At 48.1% G+C, this 17,046-nt stretch overlaps 1 protein-coding gene across 7 annotated transcripts in view; it reads right to left on the reverse strand.

Annotated features, from left to right (window-relative positions):
* LOC121093770 (discoidin domain-containing receptor 2-like) overlaps nucleotides 1-17,046 on the reverse strand; it is a 63,102-nt gene that overhangs the window by 35,970 nt on the left and 10,086 nt on the right. Inside the window, exons 1-2 of one of the 7 annotated variants that reach the window (XM_040606610.1) lie at nucleotides 9,012-9,161; nucleotides 8,179-8,246 (exon numbers count right to left, since the gene is read on the reverse strand). The exons of 3 other annotated variants lie outside the window; for them this stretch is intronic. The gene's annotated coding sequence lies outside the window, so the exon portion shown is untranslated. Of the gene's footprint in view, nucleotides 1-8,178; nucleotides 8,247-9,011; nucleotides 9,164-9,791; nucleotides 9,890-17,046 lie in introns of those variants that run through there. 3 more of the 7 variants (XM_040606612.1, XM_040606608.1, XM_040606615.1) reach the window with 3 other exon arrangements.

The raw sequence follows: 17,046 nt of genomic DNA on the forward strand, positions 1-17,046 counted from the left end.
ACCCAGCACCCACCACCCTCTGCCATCGGTGCAGAGCTCACAGCCCAGCTTCACCCGGAGGGAAGCTGACACTTTGCGCAGGGATTTTGTCTTTTGACAAAACAGTAGCTGTGCTAAGCATCTCTCATCCTCTCAAAATGACGTGCGAGTCATCGCCATGGCCACAAATATCACAGCAACATAATCCATGCAACACAAACAGTACCGTTACCTCATTTGACCAGGTAAATGTTTTGGTTTTGACAAACAAAAAAATAATAATAATTTAAATGCCCATTTGCTTTACCCAGAGCTCATGCCACATTCTAAATGACACCTATGCTACTGCCACATAGCCAGCCACAGCATTTCACCACTGGCACGGGGTGATCAGAACGTAAACAATAACAAGAGGAAAGAAAGAACAGGGTGGAGTGTGAACAAGGGAAGTCACAGAGAAATGCCCAAACACACCATGTCAGCTCCTGCCACCAAGCCAGCAACCAGCGCTGGAGGAAGGGTGCAGGCTAGGGCGGCACAGACTGTGGCTGTCCCTGTCCCACCATGTCCTGCTTGCTGCAGCCAACACCCTGGGAACCAGGGGCTGCCCAGAACCTGATGGGTATGTGAAGCTTGGAAGGTCACACAAAAATAGCGTGGGCCTGGGGGAACTGCAAGCCAAAACTGGAAAGCGTGGCCATGGAGGCCAGCCTGGCCTCCAGGAGAGAAAAAGAAAGCTTCGGAACTGGCTCTAGAGCTCACCTGCCTGCAGCTCTGTGCCTAGGAAAGCTGGCTTTGAATTTGGCCCTTCCCTACCGAGACGAGCAGCGTGAATCCTCTCTGGATATGTCCCTCACTAGTGATGACAGAGGGAAGACCCTAAATGGCTGGCTGCACTAGCCTCATCCTTCCCAGACGGCCACAGTTTGGTGAGAAATTCTCACCTCGGTATGGCCGTGATGAACTATTTCCAGCAGTTCAGCCCTACACAAGGACCCCAGCAGCTGGGTTCAGGCTGTGCTGGGTTTGTTCTTCCCAACACACTCAGTTCCCAGTCCTGAAGCATGTTTGGGGGTCCCCGGAGAGGTGCTGCACACAGGGAGCAAACTGTGTCATTTCTCATCTTCTGGTGCTCCACTGCAGCTGTTGTTCTCTTGAGCGAGGTCATCAAGAGTGTTTTTCTCTCCTGCCTCATAATTTAGAGAAGCCTTAGCTCCACTTGGGAGCTTGTACTGCCGGAAATCTCTGAAGAACTACTGATGTTGATTTCTGCTGAGTCTAAATCTCAGCTAGTAGTAGACTGGATTCCCAAACTGCACACTTCCCAGTGCTAGAACACACTGGAATATACTACTATATATAAGCCTCTGTCCAAACTGCTTTGGAAATCATCTTCCTAATGATTTTTTCCTGGGTAGATGACTTGATACTTTTATTTGTACCTCTTTCAGCCGCATTAGAGCCCCTTGCTGTACTCAGCCCTTTCTTCCTGACCTGCCCACACATACACAGAAAGTGCCAAACTATAGCACAAGCCTGAAACCAGCAAAAACAGGATTAGCAACATACTCACGGAGGCAAGAAAGTGTTAAACTCTGTTCTCAGGACTGAATGGATCAAGTTGCTAATTGCTAACAGCTGGCTACAGGAGAATAAAATCCTGTTACAATCATTGTGAGTGGAAAAAAAATAAAAATCTACTTGCTAAAAAAACTCACTAAGAAAATGCAAAAGAGGGAAGTTTTTCCCAATATACCCAGCAGATACCACGTCTAAAAAGCCAATTCATCTCTCCGCAGAGAAACAGCTCGCTGTGACCCAGCACCATCCCCAGCGCAGCATGGGGCCTTTGAGCACAGTGGGCGCAGGAGGGAGCTATTCTTTAGTGATGTGCACGAAGAAGGTGGGACTTGGAGCTCCTCCAGGTACTGTTCTCCCTCCAGAGATCCATTATGGAGGTCTGGCATGTTTGCAAGCCTCTCTAGATCCCAACTGAAACAGGCATTTGTTTTAACTGGTTCCTTCACAGATCATTACCTCGGAATGGGACCTTAGGGTTTGCTGCAGGAATCCCATTACAAATGCCCAGCACCGCACCAAGAAACTCCCCGGTTGTTTCTTGCTCTGCGTGTATGATGCACACTACGTGTTACAAGAGGACCTACCCTAAATCAAAGTTTCCTCAGAAGAGGTTCAGAAACTATTAGGAGGATTGCATGGTATCTCCTAGCATTCCTAAAGGAATTCATGGGGCAATATCTGAAGTCTGAATAAGAGGCTGGAAAGCATGGTTTCCATTTTTCTAGCTCTAGCATGATGGTGGAACACTTCTCTGCCTCAGAATTAACCTGGGATACCCCAAACCCAGCAGTCTTCCTCTGGAGCACATACTTTACAGCCCATGCAGCTCCAGTTTGGACGAAACAATCTGCTGAAGAAAGTGCTTAGCACAAAGGATTCTGATCGCTTCTTAAAATGTTTTGCTTAGTTTACAATTCTTGCTGCTGGTATCAATTTTTAGTTTTTAAGAGAGCTTTTAAGCCCCAGTCATCTCCTCTCTATGCATTCCTATTTAACAGTAACAAAGATTTTTGCCTTTGCAACTCAACATCACGCTAAGAATGCGTGAGGATAGTAACCTTAAGGAAAGGTAGTATCTTCTAGTGGCACCAACTGCCACAAAATTGGAAAAAAGTAGAGCAGCACTGCTGGCCTGAGAAGGTGACCACCCACTCCAGCAGAACCACTGGAGGGTGAACGGATGAGCCCAGTATCAGGGCAGCCACACCACGTGTGCAGGAGCCCTGTGAGAAGGCAGCAACAAGTTGTCCCTTAGGTGCACTGAGAGTATGGTCTCTGTAGTCATCCCTAGACTCAGTCAACCAGGCAGCATAGGGAGAGGCCTCTGCATGACACATGGGTGACACCTGGACAAACCCAAGTGCTAACAGTGACACCAAAAATCAACATGCTAGACAGTAACAGGGGAGCTGGGCCAGCCCAGCAAGATTCTGGCATGAAGTGCAAGGCTGCAACAGGAGATCTTGGATATAGGCACCAACAGAGATGGGCAGAAAGAGTAAAAACCCATGACAATGTTAGGAATGCGGTGGGGGACATAGGGCAAGAACAGTGACACCACAAAGCCATGTCCAAAGCAGCAACAAGGCTGGACAGATAAAAGCAACCTGTCATCACAAGAGACACAAAAGAACACGTGGGGCTAAGAAAAAGATCACCATATTCAGGAGTGGCACTCGGGGCAGGGACAGGGCCACCACAGAGCTCTGTCTCAGGCACTGGCAGAAGGATGGGAACATCAAGGTCTGGGTGTACTTTACTGTCACCCTCTTGAGGGGTGGGTGACAGGAATGCCCTGAGGAGGGCTTGAATCTCTTTTTCCACATTGTAACCAAACATCGAAAAGGGCTATTCTAAAAAAAAGTGACACCTCACTCTTGCTAAATTTTAGGAGAAAAACAGCATTCCAGTCACCTATGACATCATCATTTAATACTGGGAGAAGGTTCAGCCCATGGACTCAAACATGACTGAGTGCCTTATCTACAGCCCAGAGGTGTTGTGTTTTTGCAGAAGAGTTGGAGACCCACAAATCTTTCAGTGTTTTCCTATTGCCCGTTGGCCAGCCCCACAGGAGTGGGGTGTCCTCGCTTTGTAAAACTGCAGACAGCACTTTTGTCACAAACCCAGACTTTGGGATAAACGAACAAATGAATTTAATGCAAAATTAGAAACCAAAGTAGAAACCAAAATTAGAAACTATTAGAAATGCAAAGCCAAAGATAAGGAAATGCAAATTCACCATACTAACTATTGGTGGTTCTTCGCTCAACTAATCCAAAACCACAGACACCCTTCCCCATCAACCCCAGGGCAAGAGTACACTGTGCTTATCTCAACTGAGGAACTTGGAGGTACTTCCCATGACCCAGGCAGAAGTGCCAGGCACGCTGCGACACTACACAGGACATGAACACACACCATCCCCCAGGAACCCTAAACCCAGCAGCAGGGGCAGGGTGAGCCTCATGCACTCCAACAAGCCCTCCAAAACACAAGTCCCCTCAACTGAGAAGCAGCCTCCAGGCCCATTGCTTCCATATGACAGAAGCAGCAGGAAAACCAAAGATGTGCACAAACCAGAAGTTGCAATTAATTCTCTTCCATGTGCCCAAGCAGCGGTGATCACTGTCCCTTACCCTTACCAGAGCTTCCTTCCCACACAGAACAGGCACCAGAGAGCACCTGGCACATGGACATTTTCACTCTATTCATTACACTGGCATCTCTCCAGCTTTTTTTTTTTTTCCACTATCCTTAAAACATATCAACTACAAGTTAGCAATAGCCCTCTCAAGAACTACAATCTTCCACTGTGAGTCTCACATAGCAACCATATATGTGACATGTTAACCACACAGATGACAGATGGAATATTAAGAGCACTCAATCTAAACCACCTTCCTCCCTCCCCATTCTCAAGGGGCTCCACCATAACCTTTTACTTAACTGTACTCGAATTTGTATTCAAAAGGAGATCAGGTTACCGAGTTGCAGAATTATTCGGGCTGGAGGAGATCCTCAGGAGAACATCTAATCCCACCTCCTGCTCAAAGCAGGGTTAGCACCAATTTCAGAGCAGCCTATGTAGGACTTTGTCCAGCTGGGTCTTAAAAAACCCCAAGGATGGAGGCTCCTCCACCTCTCTGGACAACCTCTTCCACTGCTTGACTGTCTGCAGAGGGAAAACTTCACACCTCCTTACACTAGGACAGCACCTCCTGTTACTGCAGTTGAAGGTAACTGTCAACCCTCCTGCTACACACCTCAGTAAAAGGCTGTTTCTGTCATCTTGATAATCTGCTCTTAGACACCCCACAGCCTTCTCTTGTCCTGACTAAACCACCATCAGCCTCCTCAGCAAAGCCAAATTTCAGTATTAAGTTACTTAGAATTTGCTCCCAAGTCACCACTCATGAGACTGAGGTTCCATCCAGGCAGTGGAGCAGCTCTGGCCAGATTTTGCTACGACTCCCACCAGCTTCTTCATGGGCAAACTAGGGAATAACAGAGTTTGTCCCATACTGATACTAGAGCACTATTCCACGGCCCTCTGTTTAGGCACTGCACGGATCACATTCCCACCGGTAACTATTTTTGAGTGGTATCAGGTGGCACTTTCTAAATCTACTTATTCAACATCATACTGATCAGCCAAATGGAAGCTGAGATATTGCCGCATTAGCAAGCAAGAGGGCAGGGACTGGTTACGCTAACAGCAAACAAAAGCCAGATACCACCAGAACTGCTCAGGAAGGTGTTTCTCAGCTCAGAGCCCACCAGCTACCAGCAGTGGTGAGGCACCCCGGCAGGACATGCCAGAGATGGGACCCTGCCCAGGGCAAGAGGGACACCTGCCTTCACAGTGCTACCCAGGAGCTGCCCCAGGGACCTGACTTGCCCCCACTTCCAAAGCACAGCCTCTTCTGCTTCCCAGGAGCAGCAGCGTTTGGTCAACAGCAGGGAACTTAGGAACCAGATATATGATGTCAATGCAGTTACTTTTGGCAACCGGTACAGGAATCTCATTAAAAACCACAATCTGAAGACTTTTCGGACGTGATCTGCTTTCCATCAGAGCACATGGATCACTGAGCATGTTCTTTCTTTAATTTGACATTGATTTAGGAATGCACTGGTTTCCTCAGATCTCGCTCTGGATGGAGGTTATGGAGGTTAGTCTCAACCACCTGCTGGTTACCTGCTCCCACTCTATTTTAAAACACTGCTACATTTACGTTTTCCCAAACTTCTGGAACTCCTTCGGTCTTCCCAGATTTATTACACATTGGCAGGCAGGATTCAGAAAGCTGCTTTGCCAGTTTGTTTTAAACAAACAGGTTCCAATCTTGCTCAAGTTCCAAAGACTTTTAAATGTTATCTTGTGTTTAACACCCTCCCTCATTACCAGTGTAATGGAAGGTTATTTCCATATTCTCATAAAGGAGAATACATCATCCAGCTTCTCCCCAAACACAGGAAACATTTTGCTGCTCAGTATTGTTATTAGCAATCAGTTGGGGATTTTTAAGCTTTCCCAACAATATAAACACCATGGATGAAATTTGTTTTGTTATACAGATATCAAAATATTTCTCAGTGCCCTGAGATGTATTTGCTATGCTTTTTCACTTATCCTCTGCTTTCCTTATTAATTGCCTACCTTCCAAAATACTTCACAGTAACAGCTATTTATCCGCACCTTTTTTTTTTCCAAATTGCTCCTAGTGGATTCTTTTTAAAAAATAAAACATGATTACTGGAACAGACTCTTTGCAAAACCAGAAGAGAAGCAAACAAAGCTGCATACAGCAGCACGTAGTACCCAGCACCAAGCTGAGAAGCTGCTGATTTTTGCAAGGGTGGAAGCCAAACTAAGAGATGGTTCAGTGAAAAAATCAAACCAGAAACACTATTTTGGAACATCTACTAATTTAGCTGGCCATCTAGTTTCCATCAAACCACCACAGAAATGCTGATACTACAAAAAGCTGTGTTTTATGAGTTTTGTAAAACGTCTCTTCGTATTCATAAAACAAAAGTTCAGTGCACCTGTCACTGGCACACAGACTTCGCCCTTCGCTCGAGAAGCACTGCTGGTTCCGCTGGAGTCTTACCAAAAAAATGTTTATGAATGCAAAAGGTTATGCCATATCTCTACAAAAACAGACCAAACTTGAAGAAGCTTTTCCAATATCAGAAAGGAGCAAAAATTATCATCATTTAATGCATTCCACAGCTTGAAATAACTCCAAATACCAAACTGCAGCAAGCGGGAAGTGTGGCTGCCCTCCCTAACACTGGCCTGCACCAGCGAGGACAAGGCAGGTCGTGTCCTCAGTGTGCATCACTTCAGAGGCTAAGCAGAAGGTGCATCAGCGCACCTAACCAAGAAAGCAAAGTCTGGGTACGCACAGGGTTACATCCTGCTTCAGCAAAATCTCTTAACTACACAACACATTTTCAAAGTTTAATTTACTAAGTGCCTGGCAAAGATGGGAGCAGTGAGGGGCAACGCTTACAGAACCACTGAAATTGCTGCAGCAAGCCTGCAAACTCCAGTGAGTATTTCCAGGCTGGTCTAACCACGTTCTGCTGGGTTTACTCCTTACTAGTACAAGTCTACAAGATAAAATGTAGCTTCTCATGTACAGAGATGAAATTTCAATTAACTAAATGTTCCAACAAAATACCTAGCATGACTATAGACTGCCTAGAGATCTGTGCTTACCACAATGTATTTCAAACAATTAAACCAAATGTTTTCCTTATAAACATAGGAAACTACAGGAACACTGAAAAACCTCTCACAACATTTCACAGCTATGGAAAGTCAGAATGGCCGATTCTGATCGAATTTTCTCAAGGCAGACCAGAAAACAGGTCTCACAAAGTAGTAATAAGATTTAGCAATTGCACAGAAGGCAGGTAGCTGTACAAAAATCCTAGGATTGTTTGAGGCAAAGATGAGAGAAACAGGAGAGATGAAGGGGAAAAAAAAGTAGTACATAAAATAATGACGCCTAGACCCAAAAAAAGATCCCATTTACCTCTTTTCCATATTGAAAATCAACTGAAATTAAAAAACAACAAATTAAAACTGAGGAAATGAAATTCCACAGCATACCATGCACATGAAGCCTCTGGGACATACTGCCACAGAGCAACGTGGGAGTAATTCAATAAAATATTGGAAGTGGATCTACATAATAAGAACATCTGCGATTCCATTAGCAGAGTAAAAGAGTACACTAGATATAAATTTTCATCTAGCCAGGCATAAGCAAACCAGTAATTAACATGGCCAGAAAGTTATCTCCTATGCAGGCAAGTTATTCCACATGTGTCTGCATTGAAGCTCTCGGGCTTTTATGCGCAATGTGCCAAGGAGCCACTGCCTGAGATAAGATGGGTGCCTGAGTAGGTGGGCTGTGATCTAATCCAGTTTGGCAAGCTTCACGTCTGTGTATAAAGATCGCATTTCAGTTTTCGGCAGCTTATTGTGCAGCTTCTCAAAAAGAGAAACAACACTACCCACTTTTTTTTTTCCAGCAGAGATAATCCTCTGTGACACAAAAAGGGCAGATGAAATTTCACCCAAACCTATTAAATAAATACCTGTGGAGCAGTGAGCGATCCTGGAATGCTCTGGTAGAAACACAGCTATTTTGGAAAGTTCTCAGCACCTAAAAAAATGGGTTTATTGGGGAAATTAGATTTTATCTGGAAGGGCTGCTACTGGAGAGCCCCACCGTTAACCCTAAAAACAAGGATTCTCAGGAGCAGTTTCCTGCGTATTCACACTCCTGTGTTTTAGGCTCAATGTGAGTCTGAGAAAGTTTGACAGTGACAAAAACTGCAGTAGGTGCGTCAAGAGCTCTGCATCTCCTCGAGAGAAGAGGTGAGTGAACACAGGCAACACAGCCACAAAACTCACATGGGGCAGGAGTCATTTGGGCTCAGAGGGCAGGAACGTGTCCTCCCCACTTTCCCACCGTCCACAAGCAACTCGCTGCCAGCTCCAGCTTTTGCATATCTGACTCAGTCTTAGCCCTGAAACATTTCAGGCAAGCATGTCTGATAGTCGGCTCAAACACCATGGGCTTTCCCGGAGAGCCACAGCCCCAGAAACCACTTCTGTCCAGCAGAACGACACCAGCCAGCTTCACATTTCTACCCAACAAAAGATCCCACGAATCCCAGAGGGCCGTGGGCATGCAACGCTGCGGGAATACCCACGATGTGCAAACCCTCCCACAGCTGTGGGAGGAAAAACAAGGTGCAAAGAGCCACAGTCTGCCTTCCAGCCCAGGGAGAAAAGCCTTCACCTCCCAGCACTGCCACCTCTACAACCCCCCCTCCACCTTCAGCAAGTCTCCGAAGGCGTTTGCGCTTTATCCAACAACAGAAAAGAGCCGACCGCAAGCTGAGTTAAGCCGAAAGGACCCTACCTGCCTTGCCCGGGGCCTGCTGAGCACAGGGAACAACTGCCATGTCTCTTTTGAACCCCACAGGTTGAGCCAGGCTGTAGTTTCGACATTCTTTGCAACTTTCCACCAGCACACATGATATGTTCAAACTTGAGTAACTCCTCCCTCCTCCCTCCCTCCGCACACACAGACAGGCCCAGGAGATGGCCCTGCCTCTATCATCCCAGTTCCTATAGCAACTCCTGACCGAGCAGATGGAAACAGAGCTGTTTTCTAGGCAAATCTGCCTTCTTGGATTCCTCTGCTCTTCCCTGCTGTTGGCCCCTCCTTGCTCCAGTGCTCTCCCTAGGGGCTGCTCCGCTGGCACTTGGCCCAGACTTCGCCTGGAGGAAGGCCAAGCTTTGAATTCATTTAGTAAAACCACAACATAAAGCAGCTCTCCTGCTCAGGAAGCAGGGCCCGTGTAGTCCCAGGGGCAAGCCAGGCCCCAGCACGGCACCACGGAGCCGGCTTGCACCTTCTTGTTTAACACTGCTCCCTGCGCTCGCGGGAAAAATCCTGGCAGAGGCATCACCCCGCCGTGCTCCTCGCGCTCTTCACCAGCCCGTCTTGTCCATGGGGGAAAGGTAAAAAGCAGAGACAGAACTAGTCATTTATTAAGCAAGTCCAGCCGGCGGGATTATCACAAGCAAAGAGCAGAGTGGGGGCACTTCTCAGACATTTGGACTTTTGCTTCCAAAGGCTTTCCTGGAAGAGGGCAGTGACGCCAGGGCTCGATGCATGTTCATCACAACAGCTCACCTCTACTGGTTTCCTCTGGTTGGGGTCCCACAGGAGTGAAGATCACAAACCCAGCTGTCACACAGCTGCATGACACCATGTTCATTTCCTTTCCACTCAAAAATAGAGAGAAAACACAAAACTCAACACCAGAACGTGGCAGTTGGGCAGAGATAACTACCAAGGGTGACAGGTGACACGGGCAGGTGACATTGCTGAGGCTCCATGGTGGCAGGACAAGCAGAAGCACAGCTGATGGAGCCACAGGAGGCACTGATGTGGCCTCCCAGACCTGGAGGCTGTGGGCACCCTGGGGCGAGCACCCACACATGCCAGTAAGGCACCACCACAGGGCACAGCCACAGGGCTGCCACACCACCCTCCAGCTGCCACCCCTGCCCACAGCCGGGCTCTGCTGCAGCCGCTGGAGAGCCCTGGGGTGCAGCAGCCAGGGGCCACGCTCACCTGGGTGACAAGGCCACTGGGATTTGAGAGGAACGCCATCTCCCTCAGCCTGCTGGTCACGCTTCTTTTGATGCAGCCCAGGATTTGGTTGGCTGTCTGGGCTGCGAGTGCACATTGTTGGTCATGGTGAGCTTCTCACCAACCAACACCTCCACGTCTTTCCCCTCAGGGCTGCTCTCAATCTGTTCTCCACCCAGCTTGTATTTGTGCTTGGGATTGCCCTGACCCACGTGCAGGACCTTGCACTTGGCCTTGCTGAACTTTATGAGGTTTGCACAGGCCCACCGCTTAAGCCCGTCAAGGTCCCTCTGGATGGCATCCCTGCCCTCCAGCACATCAACCACAGCACACAGCTTGGTGTTGTCAGCAAACTTGCTGAGGGTGCCTTCAATCCCAGTGTCCATGCTGCTGACAAAGCTGTTAAACAGCACCAGACCCAGTACAGACCCCTGAGGAACACCACCTGTCACCAGTTTCCACCTGGACATCAAACCATTGACTGCAACTCTTTGAGTGTGACCGACCAGCCAGTTCCTTATCCACCAAGTACTGCATCCATCAAATCCATGTCTTTCCATGGAGACATCCTTTAGAGACAAGAATATTACATGGGACAGTGTCAAATGCTTTGCACAATTCCAGTTAGATGACATCAGCTGCTCTTCCCATATCTACCAATGCTGTAACCCCATCGCAGAAGGCCACCAAATCAGTCAGGCATAATTTTCCCTTAGTAAAGCTGTATCAGCTGTCATCAATGACTTCCTTATTTTCCATGTGCCTCAGCGTAGCTTCCAGGAGGATCTGCTCCATGATCTTGCCAGACACCAAGGTGAAACTGACTGGCCTGTAGTTCCAGGTCTTCCGTTTTTCCCCGCTCTTTAAAATTGGGGGTTATGTTTCCCCTTTTCCAGTCAGTGGGAACTTCACTGGGCTGCCACAACTTCCCAAATATGATGGATAGTGGCTTAGCCATTTCATCCACCACTTCCCCAAGGACCCACAGAGGCATCTTATCAGGTCCCATGGACTTGTGCACCTGCAGGTTCCTTAGATGTTCTTGAACCTGATCTTCTCCTACAGTGAGCAGTTCTTCATTGTCACTGCCTTTGCCTTCTGCGACTTGGGCAGTGTGGCCAGAGCACTTGCCCGTAAGGACAAAGGCAAAGAAGCTGTTGAATACCTCAGCCTTCTCCACATCCCAGGTAACCAGATCTCCCATTTTGTTCTGGAGAAGGCCCACATTTCCCCTAGTCTTCCTTTTATCACCGATATACCCATAGAAGCTTTCTTTGTTGCCCTTGACATCCCTGGCCAAATTAAATCCTACCAGGGCTTTAGCTTTCCTAACTTGACCCCTGGCCGCTTGGACAATTTCTCTGTATTTCTCCCAGGCTCCCTGTCCTTGTTTCCACCCTTTGTAGGCTTCCTTTTTGTGTTTGAGTTTGTCCAGGAGCTCCTTGTTCATCCACGCAGGCCTCCTGGCATTTTTACCTGACTTCCTCTTTGTTGGGATGCACCACTCCTGAACTCAGAGGAGGTGGAGGTGATCCCTGTGTATCAACCAGCTTTCTTGGGCCCCTCGTCCCTCCAGGGCTTTATCCCATGGTCAGCTACCAAGCAGAGCCCTGAACAGGCCAAAGTCCGCTCACCTGAAGTCCAGGGCTTTGGCTGGGGTAGAGTTAATTATCTTCACAGTAGCTAGCAGGAGTTGTGTTTTGCGTTTGTGTTGATAAGACGGGAAGTTTTAGTTCCGGCTGAACAATCCTTACACAGAGTCAAGGCCTCTTCTGCTCCTCACCCCACCCCGCCAGCAAGCAGGCTGAGGGGCACAAGGAGCTGGGAGAGGATGCAGATGGGACAGTTGACTCCAACTGACCAAAGGGATGTTCCACACCATACGGCATCATGCTCAGCATGTAAAGCTGGAGGAAGAAGGAAGATTTTTTTTGGGCGGGGGCATGGGACACAGGACAACACATTCAGAGTGATGGCATTTGCCTTCCCAAGTCACCATTACATGTGACTGCGCCCTACTGGCCTGGGGACAGCTGAACACCTGCCTTCCATGGGGAGTGGTGAATGAAATCCTTCTTCTGCTCTGCTTGTGTGCCAGGCTTTTGCTTTGCTTATTAAACTGTCTTTATCTCAACCCACAAGTTTTCTCACTTCTGCGCTTCTGATGCTTTACCCCATCCCAGCTGGGGGGAGTGAGCAAACAACTGTGTGGTGCTTAGTTGCTGGCTGGGGTTTAACTACAGCAGGTATTCAAAAGAAAAAAGGAAGCAGACATGAACTACCCTGTGCCCACACTAAGTGCCAACTGGAAAATACAGCTGTAAGCCATGGTGACGTACAGCCAAATGCTCCCATCTTCCTCCTTATGCCATCTCAGCCACACAATCCACCCCTCCATACCAAGAACAGAAAACTATTTACTTTTTCGCCCCTTGGGTAATTTGTCCATGTGTGAGTGTGTTAATCATCTCAGAGGGATGGGACAATCCCTAAGGCTCATAGATGGTTTGGGACAGAAACACAATGACCAGCAGTAGGGTGGAGGTGGAAAGGTATGAGAACCTTTCCTGGTTGGGAAGCCCTACTCCACGATGGTGTTACTGATTCAGGTAACACACTTACAAGGCACTCTCCTGCCAAAATAAGGATGCCTGCCCTGTCAACATCATGATGCACAGGGACCAAGCTGGATACAGGCCCCTGGGGTAAGCTGGGACCAGAACAATTCCCTTTGGAGGACACAGGGCAGTTTGTGACAGAAGGTACTGCTAGACATCCAGGAACAGGGAGTCCAGGAGGGACACCAATAAAAGCATCAAAGCAGATGCACATCACATAAGCAACATCAAGGCTGTACAGAAAGCTTCCCATTCTCCCACAGCCCTGGGAAGAGCAATGGCCCAAGTCCAAACAGATCTGAGTAGCTTCTTTCCCTGGGGAAGGACAGCGCCATAGACACACAAAGCACTGCTAGAAAACTGCTGATCTTGCAGTTACTCACTGATGCCTTCAGCACTTCAACATAGAAATAGGCTCCCTGCTGGATGCCCTCTGAAATGTAACTTGATCCCACGCTATACATTCACTAATCAATCTAAGGATGAAGCAAAGCAGAAAACACTTTTTTCACTGGAATGAGCCCAAATATGCACAATAACAGATCCCACTCAGAGCTATTACAAACTGAAGTACTTCAGAGAGTTTTGCATCTCACATCGCAGAGGGAGCATACTTCTGCAATAGCGTCATCGGTTCTCAAATTGTGTATTTGAGAAACTTCCTAATGACCTCATAGCAGCACATGTGACCAGTAAGTCATCTTCTCAAAGGACTAGAAATAACATCAACAGACCCTGTTTTGATTTTGCATAGAACAGCTTTCTGCAGCATGAGCAAGTTTCCAAACAGCAAGGGAGCAGAACCAGAAGCTCAGGCCAGGGCTGGCATTTTTACAGTTTCTCCAACAGATCATGTTTGGCTTCATAAAAAATCTGTCCCACTAACAGATGAAGACCCATTAGCAGATAGTAAATTCCACCTAGAAATTTAGACACAAAAGCTTGTTTACCCCAATGCAGGACAATCTGGCTGTTTTTAAGGAATCTACACAGTATCGTAAATCCCAGAAGTACTTCAAAAGCATTCTAAGAGATAAGAGATGGTCTCAGAAAACAGAAGATTATGCCTTGAAAATGTTTCTACAGGCTTTAAAAGCAGCTTATTTTCCTCCAGTGCTTAAAAATAACCTGCTATACTGAATAGCACAGCTGAAATTTGTGGGTGATGAACTAATGAGCTGTTCACACTGAAATCAGGAAGTTGCCTTTTGCTGTCCCAGAGCCACTGCCTGATCAGGTGGCATTGGGAGAAATAAATGAAGGAACACCCACGAGCATGTTGATGCTAAGGTGAAGACAACTAGAGAAACATCTCAAGACAGACATCCAGCATTGAACACCTGAGGAGATCCCTCCTCTGTACCAAGCACAAGGTTCTTGCAGAGGAGAAGCTACGTAACCCCACTATAGAAATGGATGTCAAAGGACACGCACCAGACCTGTGACTTGCAGCCAGAGAACTGTCCCAGTTACCAGGGGTGAGACAAGGATACACACCTGAGTGAGAATAAGGAAAACACTAATTAGAGAAACACCTAAAAGCTTTTTCTGCCAGGCCTCTCCTGAAGCAGCAGCAGCACAGGCCGCGCCGGTGATACACCAGACCACCCGTCCTTCTGCAGTGGCTCTGCTCCATGGCCTTTATACTCCTTGCCTTCCAGTCACCCACCTAGCCCAGCTACGGCAGGACCTCTACCTGCCTTTATCCAAGAAGGCAACAGCAGGGCCCAGTGACCCCAGTAAGCACCAATATCTCACATCAGACAGGACCGGGCCATCACGTGAGGAGCCTATGGCTAAGCAGGGACAAAGGAGTTGAAGAGCACAGGACAGTCCCACTAAGGACTGGACCTGCACAATGTTCAAGCTTTTTATTCTTTCAGTGAGAGGTGGTGAAAGCCAGTTCCCACCTATCATCGTTCCAGGAACTTTTGATGCAACATAGCAGCCTGCTGTAAAAGTGCTTTGTTTACCCCCTACAGCCCTCTTCTGCCCTTAACCATGATGTGAGGGCATGTTCACTCCCACCCTACCCCAGCTGAAACATCTGCTCAGCCTAGCTCTGCTAGTACCGTCCTCTCACTGCAAAGAAATCCACTTCCAGCTGTAAACCTGGGAAAGAGGAAAGCAGGGCAGAGCTTGGCACAGTGGGGAGGACAAGTTTGGGACGCATGTGTGATATCCTTTGAGAAATACTGACACCACCACCCTTACATACAAGGTACCGACTAGAGCTGCTGTGCAGGATAACAGAAGGCAGCTCAGAGATTACAACATAGCTCATGTCATGACATACATGGAGACTTGATGTGGGACAAACCCTCCCCAAGTGGTGTAAGAGACAACAGGGCACAAGGGGAGCACTCGCACTCCACCACACATCTCCCATCCCATGCCAAGGAAACCTTTCCTGCTCTGAAGAGAGATGATGAGGGTCCTCAATAGGGCAAACACCACAGCAGTGTGGAGTCTCCTCTGCCCCTCAGCAGCTTGCTACATCACCACAACAAGCACAGCCTCTGGTCCAGCCACAGGATAGATACATCCTCATGCCTCAACAGATAAAGTTCTGCAGCTAAGCCAAGCTGCTTGTTTCTGGGCACACAGGCAGCTGCTCAGTGAAGCCCTGTCCTACTGGGACATGGGAGCAGAGGCAGCCTCAGCATCACTTTGCCATCATGGCTCCCTCACCCAGGGGTAAGCGACTGGGGAGGTGGCAATGAAGGAACGACAACTCCCCTCCAGCCCCCAAAATCTCACTCAGAGCTTTAATACTACCAGGAAAGATCCTAACAGCAGCAGCAGCCTCCCATCTTCTAAACATGGTCCCCAGCTGCCACATCATGGGCTGCTTCAAAGCTGGGGATGAGAGTAGAGAGAAGGAAAGTAGTACTTAAACCCCTAGGTCAGAACAAGTGGAGTGAGACCAATTTAGCTTCAGTTGCTATGACAGAGCCCCAGCGAACACATCATCTAGACAAGGAATAAACTCCTGGCACAGAGCAGCAGCAGCACTCAGCAAGGACACACTTGTAAACACTCTCCCTGGCCATCTTTGCTGACGCAACTGTGAGAAAGGGGCAGAGAAAACCATCATCTGCAAGCAGACATCCCTCCCTATCCCTGGACACTGGGAGCAGCCCAGGCAGGATCTCTCCAGCTTCTTTGCCTCGCTTTTGTCTGCCAAGTACCCTCTGGTGTCCTGCAACAGCAAGCACTGCCACGCCAAGGAAGGGCTCAACTCCCATGAGGTAGTAAAGCTTCTGCTCTGGGCTTTTGATACCTAATCCCTGGAAGCAATTGATATATACAGCAGGCACAAGGCCTCTTTCAAAGCTGACCTTTATTCTTGAAGCACTAGATAATATCTAATATCCTGAGCATTGTGCTTCATGTCCTTCTCTCCGCCCTCTATCCCAGTAATGAGTGTGGAGCAAGGAAGGCAGTATAAGGAGAGTTCTGACAAGCAGAGCTGCACAGGTGCCAGGACTGCTGGGGGCAAAGCCCTGCTATCCCACCTGCAGTGATCCTTTCCCAAGTCTGTTCCTCTCCCCCAGAAGCTTCCTGGGTGAAACTGTGTATTTGGCATATTTCACCTCAAAAAGTACAAGCCATGGGGATCCGAGAAGACCAATGTCTGAGCGTTAATTCCAAATCCAGCTCAGAGAAAAGCTAATCAGCTTCCTTCATTGCAGGTTTTATTCCAGAGACTGCGAGAATGAGCAGAAAGCCAAAGCAAACCAAAAGCTATAAGCCTCAGCAAGGAGGAACAGCACACGGGAAGGGAGATTCAGCACCAGCCATGACACTAAAACAAATGGGCTAAGCTCAGCTTGTAGCGATGCTGCTCCAGCTCCTCCGCTTGTCATGCACAAAGACAGACCCCTGCAACAGTTAAGTGGTGCATGGAAGAACTGGTGGCATAAGAAGAGCTGCCACCCCTGAAGCCCTGTACAGCTGTTGCTCCAGCACCCTCCAACCATACAACCCCAAACCTGACCTCTGCGCTTTTGTCCGAAGCTAGCATGCAGAGAGCAGCTGACAACAGTAGTCACCACATTTCTGCGATTCCTCAGCAAGGACTATCATCTTCAAATAACCAGAAGACTGCAGAAGCCCATGCTCCCAGCCCTTTTCATTGCCTCTGGTATGGAAACAAAAGGCAGGAGCATGCT

Source organism: Falco naumanni, chromosome 9, assembly GCF_017639655.2.
Source record: "Falco naumanni isolate bFalNau1 chromosome 9, bFalNau1.pat, whole genome shotgun sequence".
NCBI classification, from domain to species: domain Eukaryota; kingdom Metazoa; phylum Chordata; class Aves; order Falconiformes; family Falconidae; genus Falco; species Falco naumanni.